The sequence below is a fragment of the Oncorhynchus gorbuscha genome, linkage group LG19 (genome assembly GCF_021184085.1).
Source record: "Oncorhynchus gorbuscha isolate QuinsamMale2020 ecotype Even-year linkage group LG19, OgorEven_v1.0, whole genome shotgun sequence".
Taxonomy (NCBI): Eukaryota; Metazoa; Chordata; class Actinopteri; order Salmoniformes; family Salmonidae; genus Oncorhynchus; species Oncorhynchus gorbuscha.
Genome location: NC_060191.1, coordinates 79,822,639 through 79,834,738, shown reverse-complemented (window position 1 = coordinate 79,834,738; position 12,100 = coordinate 79,822,639). Strand labels below are relative to the sequence as shown.

At 44.1% G+C, this 12,100-nt stretch overlaps 1 pseudogene; it reads left to right on the top strand.

Moving 5' to 3' along the window:
- Positions 1 to 12,100, top strand: part of LOC124005984 — a 46,323-nt pseudogene that overhangs the window by 17,557 nt on the left and 16,666 nt on the right.

The window sequence follows — 12,100 nt, the reverse complement described above, 5'->3', positions numbered from 1 at the left end:
TCTGGAAGGACATCAAGGAATCTTTGTTGTCTGTGAATTTATAGCACAACTTTTGATGCTCCTTGGTTGGGTTGGGGTCTGAGCAGATTATTTGTTGCGATTGCGAACGTAATAAAATGGTGGTCCGATAGGAAAAACCTTAAGATTCACAACATTTATTCCATGGGACAAAACTAGGTCCAGAGTATGACTGTGACAGTGAGTAGGTCCAGAGACATGTTGGACTAAACCCACTAAGTCGATGATGGCTCCGAAAGCCTTTTGGAGTGGGTCTGTAGACTTTTCCATGTGAATATTAAAGTCACCAAAGATTAGAATATTATCTGCTATGACTACAAGGTCCGATAGGAATTCAGGGAACTCTGTGAGCAACGCTGTATATGGCCCAGGAGGCCTGTAAACAGTAGCTATAAAAAGTGATTGAGTAGGCTGCATAGATTTCATGACTGGAAGCTCAAAAGACGAACATTTTGTTTTCTTTTTTGTAAATTGAAATTTGCTATCGTAAATGTTAGCAATACCTACGCCTTTGCGGGATGCACGGAGGATATGGTCACTAGTGTAACCAGGAGGTGAGGCCTCATTTAACACAGTAAATTCATCAGGCTTAAGCCATGTTTCAGTCAGGCCAATCACATCAAGATTATGATCAGTGATTAGTTCATTGACTATAACTGCCTTGGAAGTGAGGGATCGAACATTAAGTAGCCCTATTTTGAGATGTGAGATATCACGATCTCTTTCAATAATGGCAGGAATGGAGGAGGTCTTTATTCTAGTGAGATTGCTAAGGCGAACACCGCCATGTTTAGTTTTGCCCAACCTAGGTCGAGTCACAGACACGGTCTCAATGTTGATAGCTGTGCTGACTACACTGACTGTGCTAGTGGCAGACTCCACTAAGCTGGAAGGATGGCTAACAGCCTGCTGCCTGGCCTGCACCCTATTTTATTGTGGAGCTAGAGGAGTTAGAGCCCTGTTGGTAGATAAGATGAGAGCACCCCTCCAGCTAGGATGGAGTCCGTCACTCCTCAGCAGGTCAGGCTTGGTCCTGTTTGTGGGTGAGTCCCAGAAATAGGGCCAATTATCTACAAATTCTATATTTTGGGAGGGGCAGAAACAGTTTTCAACCAGCGATTGAGATGTGAGATTCTGCTGTAGAGCTCCTCACTCCCCCTAACTGGGAGGGGGCCAGAGACAATTACTCGATGCCAACACATCTTTCTAGTTGATTTACAGGCTGAAGCTATGTTGCGTTTGGTGATCTCTGACTGTTTCATCTTAACATGACTCTAGTCAGTGAGCTGTCTCAGTTGGTGTCCTAGTGGAATTTGCCCTAGGTGGGTTAGAGAGAGGTAGAACTAGACTATTCATAGGTGGGGTTAGAGAGAGGTAGAACTAGACTATTCCTAGGTGGGGTTAGAGAGAGGTAGAACTAGACTATTCATAGGTGGGGTTAGAGAGAGGTAGAACTAACATCTATCTGGTAAGAAGAGTGGCGGGGGCGTATGCCTCATGACTAACGGGACATGGTGTGATGAAGGAAACATACAGGAACTCAAATCCTTCTGTTCACCTGATTTAGAATTCCTCACAATCAAATGTAGACCGCATTATCTTCCAAGAGAATTCTCTTCGATTATAATCACAGCCGTATATATCCCCCCCCCAAGCAGACACATCGATGGCTCTGACCGAACTTTATTTAACTCTTTGCAAACTGGAAAACATTTATCCGGAGGCTGCATTCATTGTAGCTGGGGATTTTAACAAAGCCAATCTGAAAACAAGACTCCCTAAATTTTATCAGCATATCGATTGCGCAACCAGGGGTGGAAAAACCTTGGATCATTGTTACTCTAACTTCCGCGACGCATATAAGGTCCTGCCCCGCCCCCCCTTTCGGAAAAGCTGACCACGACTCCATTTTGCTGATCCCTGCCTACAGGCAGAAATTAATACAAGAGGCTCCCACGCTGAGGTCTGTCCAACGCTGGTCAGACCAAGCTGACTCTACACTCCAAGACTGCTTCCATCACGCGGACTGGGACATGTTTCGTATTGCGTCAGATGGGAATATTGACGAATACGCTGATTCGGTGTGCGAGTTCATTAGAACGTGCGTCGAAGATGTCGTTCCCATAGCAACGATAAAAACATTCCCTAACCAGAAACCGTGGATTGATGGCAGCATTCGCGTGAAACTGAAAGCGCGAACCACTGCTTTTAATCAGGGCAAGGTGTCTGGCAACATGACTGAATACAAACAGTGCAGCTATTCCCTCCGTAAGGCTATCAAACAAGCTAAGCGTCAGTACAGAGACAAAGTGGAATCTCAATTCAATGGCTCAGACACAAGAGGCATGTGGCAGGGTCTACAGTCAATCACGGACTACAAGATGAAATCCAGCCCAGTCACGGACCAGGATGTCTTGCTCCCAGGCAGACTAAATAACTTTTTGCCCGCTTTGAGGACAATACAGTGCCACTGACACGGCCTGCAACGGAAACATGCGGTCTCTCCTTCACTGCAGCCGAGGTGAGTAAGACATTTAAACGTTTAACCCTCGCAAGGCTGCAGGCCCAGACGGCATCCCCAGCCGCGCCCTCAGAGCATGCGCAGACCAGCTGGCCGGTGTGTTTACGGACATATTCAATCAATCCCTATACCAGTCTGCTGTTCCCACATGCTTCAAGAGGGCCACCATTGTTCCTGTTCCCAAGAAAGCTAAGGTAACTGAGCTAAACGACTACCGCCCGTAGCACTCACTTCCGTCATCATGAAGTGCTTTGAGAGACTAGTCAAGGACCATATCACCTCCACCCTACCTGACACCCTAGACCCACTCCAATTTGCTTACCGCCCAAATAGGTCCACAGACGATGCAATCTCAACCACACTGCACACTGCCCTAACCCACCTGGACAAGAGGAATACCTATGTGAGAATGCTGTTCATCGACTACAGCTCGGCATTCAACACCATAGTACCCTCCAAGCTCGTCATCAAGCTCGAGACCCTGGGTCTCGACCCCGCCCTGTGCAACTGGGTACTGGACTTCCTGACGGGCCGCCCCAGGTGGTGAGGGTAGGCAACAACATCTCCTCCCCGCTGATCCTCAACACGGGGGCCCCACAAGGGTGCGTTCTGAGCCCTCTCCTGTACTCCCTGTTCACCCACGACTGCGTGGCCACGCACGCCTCCAACTCAATCATCAAGTTTGCGGACGACACAACAGTGGTAGGCTTGATTACCAACAACGACGAGACGGCCTACAGGGAGGAGGTGAGGGCCCTCGGAGTGTGGTGTCAGGAAAATAACCTCACACTCAACGTCAACAAAACTAAGGAGATGATTGTGGACTTCAGGAAACAGCAGAGGGAACACCCCCTATCCACATCGATGGAACAGTAGTGGAGAGGGTAGCTAGTTTTAAGTTCCTCGGCATACACATCACAGACAAACTGAATTGGTCCACTCACACTGACAGCGTCGTGAAGAAGGCGCAGCAGCGCCTATTCAACCTCAGGAGGCTGAAGAAATTCGGCTTGTCACCAAAAGCACTCACAAACTTCTACAGATGCACAATCGAGAGCATCCTGGCGGGCTGTATCACCGCCTGGTACGGCAACTGCTCCGCCCTCAACCGTAAGGCTCTCCAGAGGGTAGTGAGGACTGCACAACGCATCACCGGGGGCAAACTACCTGCCCTCCAGGACACCTACACCACCCGTTGTTACAGGAAGGCCATAAAGATCATCAAGGACATCAACCACCCGAACCACTGCCTGTTCACCCCGCTATCATCCAGAAGGCGAGGTCAGTACAGGTGCATCAAAGCTGGGACCGAGAGACTGAAAAACAGCTTCTATCTCAAGGCCATCAGACTGTTAAACAGCCACCACTAACACTGAGTGGCTGCTGCCAACACACTGTCATTGACACTGACCCAACTCCAGCCATTTTAATAATGGGAATTGATGGGAAATGATGTAAATATATCACTAGCCACTTTAAACAATGCTACCTTATATAATGTTACTTACCCTACATTATTCATCTCATATGCATATGTATATACTGTACTCTACATCATCGACTGCATCCTTATGTAACACATGTATCACTAGCCACTTTAACTATGCCACTTTGTTTACTTTGTCTACACACTCATCTCATATGTATATACTGTACTCGATACCATCTACTGTATGCTGCTCTGTACCATCACTCATTCATATATCCTTATGTACATGTTCCTTATCCCCTTACACTGTGTATAAGACAGTAGTTTTGGAATTGTTAGTTAGATTACTTGTTGGTTATCACTGCATTGTCGGAACTAGAAGCACAAGCATTTCGCTACACTCGCATTAACATCTGCTAACCATGTGTATGTGACAAATAAAATTTGATTTGATTTGATTTGATTTGATTTGAACTAGACTATTCATAGGTGGGGTTAGAGAGAGGTAGAACTAGACTATTCATAGGTGGGGTTAGAGAGAGGTAGAACTAGACTATTCATAGGTGGGGTTAGAGAGAGGTAGAACTAGACTATTCATAGGTGGGGTTAGAGAGAGGTAGAACTAGACTATTCATAGGTGGGGTTAGAGAGAGGTAGAACTAGACTTCCTATTTGGGGTTAGAGAGAGGTAGAACTAGACTATTCATAGGTGGGTTAAGAGAGAGGTAGAACTAGACTATTCATAGGTGGGTTAAGAGAGAGGTAGAACTAGACTATTCCTAGGTGGGCTTAGATAGAGGTAGAACTAGACTATTCATAGGTGGGGTTAGAGAGAGGTAGAACTAGACTATTCATAGGTGGGGTTAGAGAGAGGTAGAACTAGACTATTCATAGGTGGGTTAAGAGAGAGGTAGAACTAGACTATTCCTAGGTGGGGTTAGAGAGAGGTAGAACTAGACTATTCATAGGTGGGGTTAGAGAGAGGTAGAACTAGACTATTCATAGGTGGGGTTAGAGAGAGGTAGAACTAGACTATTCATAGGTGGGGTTAGAGAGAGGTAGAACTAGACTATTCATAGGGGGGTTAGAGAGAGGTAGAACTAGACTATTCATAGGTAGGTTAAGAGAGAGGTAGAACTAGAGTATTCATAGGTGGGTTAAGAGAGAGGTAGAACTAGACTATTCCTAGGTGGGGTTAGAGAGAGGTAGAACTAGACTATTCATAGGTGGGGTTAGAGAGAGGTAGAACTAGACTATTCATAGGTGGGGTTAGAGAGAGGTAGAACTAGACTATTCCTAGGTGGGGTTAGAGAGAGGTAGAACTAGACTATTCCTAGGTGGGTTAGAGAGAGGTAGAACTAGACTATTCCTAGGTGGGGTTAGAGAGAGGTAGAACTAGACTATTCATAGGTGGGGTTAGAGAGAGGTAGAACGAGAATCGACAGAGACAGAAGTCATGTTAGTGAACCAACTGAGACGGCTCACTGACTAGAGTCATGTTAGTGAATCATCTGAGACGGCTCTCTGACTAGAGTCATGTTAGTGAATCAACTGAGACAGTTCACTGACTAGAGTCATGTTAGTGAATCAACTGAGACAGCTCACTGACTAGAGTCATGTTAGTGAATCAACTGAGACAGTTCACTGACTAGAGTCATGTTAGTGAATCAACTGAGACAGTTCACTGACTAGAGTCATGTTAGTGAATCAACTGAGACAGCTCACTGACTAGAGTCATGTTAGTGAATCAACTGAGACATCTCACTGACTAGAGTCATGTTAGTGAATCAACTGAGACAGTTCACTGACTAGAGTCATGTTAGTGAATCAACTGAGACAGTTCACTGACTAGAGTCATGTTAGTGAATCAACTGAGACAGTTCACTGACTAGAGTCATGTTAGTGAATCAACTGAGACGGCTCACTGACTAGAGTCATGTTAGTGAATCAACTGAGACAGTTCACTGACTAGAGTCATGTTAGTGAATCAACTGAGACAGTTCACTGACTAGAGTCATGTTAGTGAATCAACTGAGACGGCTCACTGACTAGAGTCATGTTAGTGAATCAACTGAGACAGCTCACTGACTAGAGTCATGTTAGTGAATCAACTGAGACAGTTCACTGACTAGAGTCATGTTAGTGAATCAACTGAGACAGTTCACTGACTAGAGTCATGTTAGTGAATCAACTGAGACGGCTCACTGACTAGAGTCATGTTAGTGAATCAACTGAGACAGCTCACTGACTAGAGTCATGTTAGTGAATCAACTGAGACAGTTCACTGACTAGAGTCATGTTAGTGAATCAACTGAGACAGTTCACTGACTAGAGTCATGTTAGTGAATCAACTGAGACGGCTCTCTGACTAGAGTCATGTTAGTGAATCAACTGAGACAGTTCACTGACTAGAGTCATGTTAGTGAATCAACTGAGACAGCTCACTGACTAGAGTCATGTTAGTGAATCAACTGAGACAGTTCACTGACTAGAGTCATGTTAGTGAATCAACTGAGACAGTTCACTGACTAGAGTCATGTTAGTGAATCAACTGAGACAGTTCACTGACTAGAGTCATGTTAGTGAATCAACTGAGACAGTTCACTGACTAGAGTCATGTTAGTGAATCAACTGAGACGGCTCACTGACTAGAGTCATGTTAGTGAATCAACTGAGACAGCTCACTGACTAGAGTCATGTTAGTGAATCAACTGAGACAGTTCACTGACTAGAGTCATGTTAGTGAATCAACTGAGACAGTTCACTGACTAGAGTCATGTTAGTGAATCAACTGAGACAGCTCACTGACTAGAGTCATGTTAGTGAATCAACTGAGACATCTCACTGACTAGAGTCATGTTAGTGAATCAACTGAGACAGTTCACTGACTAGAGTCATGTTAGTGAATCAACTGAGACAGTTCACTGACTAGAGTCATGTTAGTGAATCAACTGAGACAGTTCACTGACTAGAGTCATGTTAGTGAATCAACTGAGACAGTTCACTGACTAGAGTCATGTTAGTGAATCAACTGAGACGGCTCACTGACTAGAGTCATGTTAGTGAATCAACTGAGACAGTTCACTGACTAGAGTCATGTTAGTGAATCAACTGAGACAGTTCACTGACTAGAGTCATATTAGTGAATCAACTGAGACGGCTCACTGACTAGAGTCATGTTAGTGAATCAACTGAGACAGCTCACTGACTAGAGTCATGTTAGTGAATCAACTGAGACAGTTCACTGACTAGAGTCATGTTAGTGAATCAACTGAGACAGTTCACTGACTAGAGTCATGTTAGTGAATCAACTGAGACGGCTCACTGACTAGAGTCATGTTAGTGAATCAACTGAGACAGCTCACTGACTAGAGTCATGTTAGTGAATCAACTGAGACAGTTCACTGACTAGAGTCATGTTAGTGAATCAACTGAGACAGTTCACTGACTAGAGTCATATTAGTGAATCAACTGAGACGGCTCTCTGACTAGAGTCATGTTAGTGAATCAACTGAGACAGTTCACTGACTAGAGTCATGTTAGTGAATCAACTGAGACAGCTCACTGACTAGAGTCATGTTAGTGAATCAACTGAGACAGTTCACTGACTAGAGTCATGTTAGTGAATCAACTGAGACAGTTCACTGACTAGAGTCATGTTAGTGAATCAACTGAGACAGTTCACTGACTAGAGTCATGTTAATGAATCAACTGAGACGGCTCAAATCGAATAATCTGTATATTAATTTAAAATCGGTAACTTTATTCATTCAATAGCGGTTGTTATTTGAGCTTCTAATCATCTCTCTATTTGGTCTGACATGTTGTTTGGACCCCTTATCGGCTGCTCGTAGTTAGGTTTTGAACAGATGTTGAACACACCCATCCAGATGACTTTCTGCCTTTATTGGTGGGTTTCCTGAAACTAGCTGTTGCGGATCTATTCAGTATCACTCTGTGATTACAGCCCTCCTTCTGTTTCCACACGCTGGACAGACAGTATGCCTTAGCAGAATCACCACACACACCCTGCCTGCCCAGCCGCAGCCTAATCTCCCTGTGTATGTGCCTGTCTCTCTCAGGTCCTCTCCCTGACGGCTGGGAACAGGCCGGCACCTCTGAGGGAGAGATCTACTACATCAACCACAAGAACAAAACCACCTCCTGGCTCGACCCACGCCTCAGCCGAGCCGTGCTCACCTCTCAGCCTGTCATACAGTGAGATCACACACACCTCTCAGCCTGTCATGTTCACCTCTCAGCCTGTCATGTTCACCTCTCAGCCTGTCATGTTCACCTCTCAGCCTGTCATATTCACCTCTCAGCCTGTCATGTTCACCTCTCAGCCTGTCATGTTCACCTCTCAGCCTGTCATATTCACCTCTCAGCCTGTCATGTTCACCTCTCAGCCTGTCATGTTCACCTCTCAGCCTGTCATATTCACCTCTCAGCCTGTCACTTTACAGTGACATGGGTCCTATTTCTGGGTTAAACTCTTGTAACGACTATTTATTACCTCTCCTGAGGGGGAAAATGCGTTGTTGTGCCCTCTTCACGACTGTCTTGGTAATAGAGTTTAGTTGTTTTTTTAGGTTAGCCCGTAGTTCATGCTGGACTCATGAGTAAACTCACTTTAATTCAATATCCAGTGACGAGTCAGACTATGCCATCTTTCTAATCACATTTCAACATCTTCTCTGGGTTCACTGCTACTACAAGGACTTTACATAGTCTGGAGAAGAGCAGCATTAACAACATGTTACAGGAGACCCACGTCATTCCCAAGGGATTCCATATACGTCATCCTGTTCGGTTTGGGCAACACACACAGCTAACCCTATAGTCCAGAACTCGGACCTTCGTCTTGGTGTTAGGACTAGCCGTTAGCCATTTTAGTGTTTCAGCAACAGCTGAGTTAGCCGTTAGCTAATGCTTTGGACTGTTCATGTGAGAGGTCAGTAGTGCTGCTGTAGCCATTGGTGGGCTGGCGTTGGACTGGTGATTTGGTGAAAGGTACCTGTGTGTGTGTGTGTGTGTGTGTGTGTGTGTGTGTGTATGTACCTGGTGTGTATGTACCTGGTGTGTATGTACCTGGTGTATATGTACCTGGTGGATATGTACCTGTGTGTATGTGTACCTGTGTGTATATATACCTGGTGTGTATGACCCTGTGTGTATATGTACCTGGTGTGTATGTACCTGGTGTGTATGTACCTGTGTGTATATGTACCTGTGTGTATATACCTGTGTGTATATGTACCTGGTGTGTATATACCGGTGTGTATATGTACCTGTGTGTGTATACCTGTGTGTATATGTACCTGGTGTGTATGTACCTGGTGTATATGTACCTGGTGTGTATGTACCTGGTGTGTATGTACCTGTGTGTGTATACATGTGTGTATATGTACCTGTGTGTATATACCTGTGTGTATATGTACCTGGTGTGTATGTACCTGGTTTATATGTACCTTGTGTGTATGTACCTGGTGTGTATGTAATAGAGTTGGACCAATTATGATTTTTCAATGCCGATAACTTTACAGACTATTGGAGGACCAAAAAAAGGCGATACCGATTAATCAGACAATTTTTTGGTATTTATTTGTAATAATGACAATTAGAACAATACTGAATGAACACAGACCACACACTAATCCAATACCCAGATGTGACCGACCAGACACTAATCCAATACCCAGATGTGACTGACCAGACACTAATCCAATACCCAGATGTGACTGACCAGACACTAATCCAATACCCAGATGTGACTGACCAGACACTAATCCAATACCCAGATGTGACTGACCAGACACTAATCCAATACCCAGATGTGACCGACCAGACACTAATCCAATACCCAGATGTGACCGACCAGACACTAATCCAATACCTAGATGTGACCGACCAGACACTAATCCAATACCCAGATGTGCCCGACCAGACACTAATCCAATACCCAGATGTGACCGACCAGACACTAATCCAATACCCAGATGTGACCGACCAGACACTAATCCAATACCCAGATGTGACCGACCAGACACTAATCCAATACCCAGATGTGACCGACCAGACACTAATCCAATACCCAGATGTGACCGACCAGACACTAATCCAATACCCAGATGTGACTGACCAGACACTAATCCAATACCTAGATGTGACCGACCAGGCACTAATCCAATACCCAGATGTGACCGACCAGACACTAATCCAATACCCAGATGTGACCGACCAGACACTAATCCAATACCCAGATGTGACTGACCAGACACTAATCCAATACCTAGATGTGACTGACCAGACACTAATCAAATACCCAGATGTGACTGACCAGACACTAATCCAATACCCAGATGTGACTGACCAGACACTAATCCAATACCCAGATGTGACTGACCAGACACTAATCCAATACCCAGATGTGACTGACCAGACACTAATCCAATACCCAGATGTGACCGACCAGACACTTCTGATAAGGACCAGTTTGTCTTTTTTTGACCTTTTCATATTGATCATATGAGCTTTCTATCACATGTCCTTAACCCTTTCTATCACATGTCCTTAACCCTTTTTATCACATGTCCTTAACCCTTTCTATCACATGTTCTTAACCCTTTTTATCACATGTTCTTAACCCTTTTTATCACATGTCCTTAACCCTTTCTATCACATGTTCTTAACCCTTTTTATCACATGTCCTTAACCCTTTTTATCACATGTCCTTAACCCTTTCTATCACATGTCCTTAACCCTTTCTATCACATGTTCTTAAACCTTTTTATCACATGTTCTTAACCCTTTTTATCACATGTTCTTAACCCTTTTTATCACATGTCCCTAACCCTTTTTATCACATATATTATTATTATATTATTATATTATTATGTCCCTAACCCTTTCTATCACATGTCCCTAACCCTTTCTTATACATGTCCCTAACCCTTTCTATCACATGTCCTTAACCCTTTCTATCACATGTCCCTAACCCCTTCTATCACATGTCCTTAACCCTTTCTATCACATGTCCTTAACCCTTTCTATCACATGTCCTTAACCCTTTCTATCACATGTCCCTAACCCTTTCTATCACATGTCCCTAACCCTTTCTATCACATGTCCCTAACCCTTTCTATCACATGTCCTTAACCCTTTCTATCACATGTCCCTAACCCTTTCTATCACATGTCCCTAACCCTTTCTATCACATGTCCCTAACCCTTTCTATCACATGTCCCTAACCCTTTCTATCACATGTCCCTAACCCTTTCTATCACATGTCCCTAACCCTTTCTATCACATGTCCTTATCCCTTTCTATCACATGTCCCTAACCCTTTCTATCACATGTCCTTAACCCTTTCTATCACATGTCCCTAACCCTTTCTATCACATGTCCTTAACCCTTTCTATCACATGTCCTTAACCCTTTCTATCACATGTCCTTAACCCTTTCTATCACATGTCCCTAACCCTTTCTATCACATGTCCCTAACCCTTTCTATCACATGTCCCTAACCCTTTCTATCACATGTCCTTAACCCTTTCTATCACATGTCCCTAACCCTTTCTATCACATGTCCCTAACCCTTTCTATCACATGTCCCTAACCCTTTCTATCACATGTCCCTAACCCTTTCTATCACATGTCCTTAACCCTTTCTATCACATGTCCCTAACCCTTTCTATCACATGTTCCTAACCCTTTTTATCACATGTTCTTAACCCTTTTTATCACATGTCCCTAACCCTTTTTATCACATATATTATTATTATATTATTATATTATTATGTCCCTAACCCTTTCTATCACATGTCCCTAACCCTTTCTATCACATGTCCCTAACCCTTTCTATCACATGTCCCTAACCCTTTCTATCACATGTCCTTAACCCTTTCTATCACATGTCCTTAACCCTTTCTATCACATGTCCTTAACCCTTTCTATCACATGTCCTTAACCCTTTCTATCACATGTCCCTAACCCTTTCTATCACATGTCCCTAACCCTTTCTATCACATGTCCCTAACCCTTTCTATCACATGTCCTTAACCCTTTCTATCACATGTCCCTAACCCTTTCTATCACATGTCCCTAACCCTTTCTATCACATGTCCCTAACC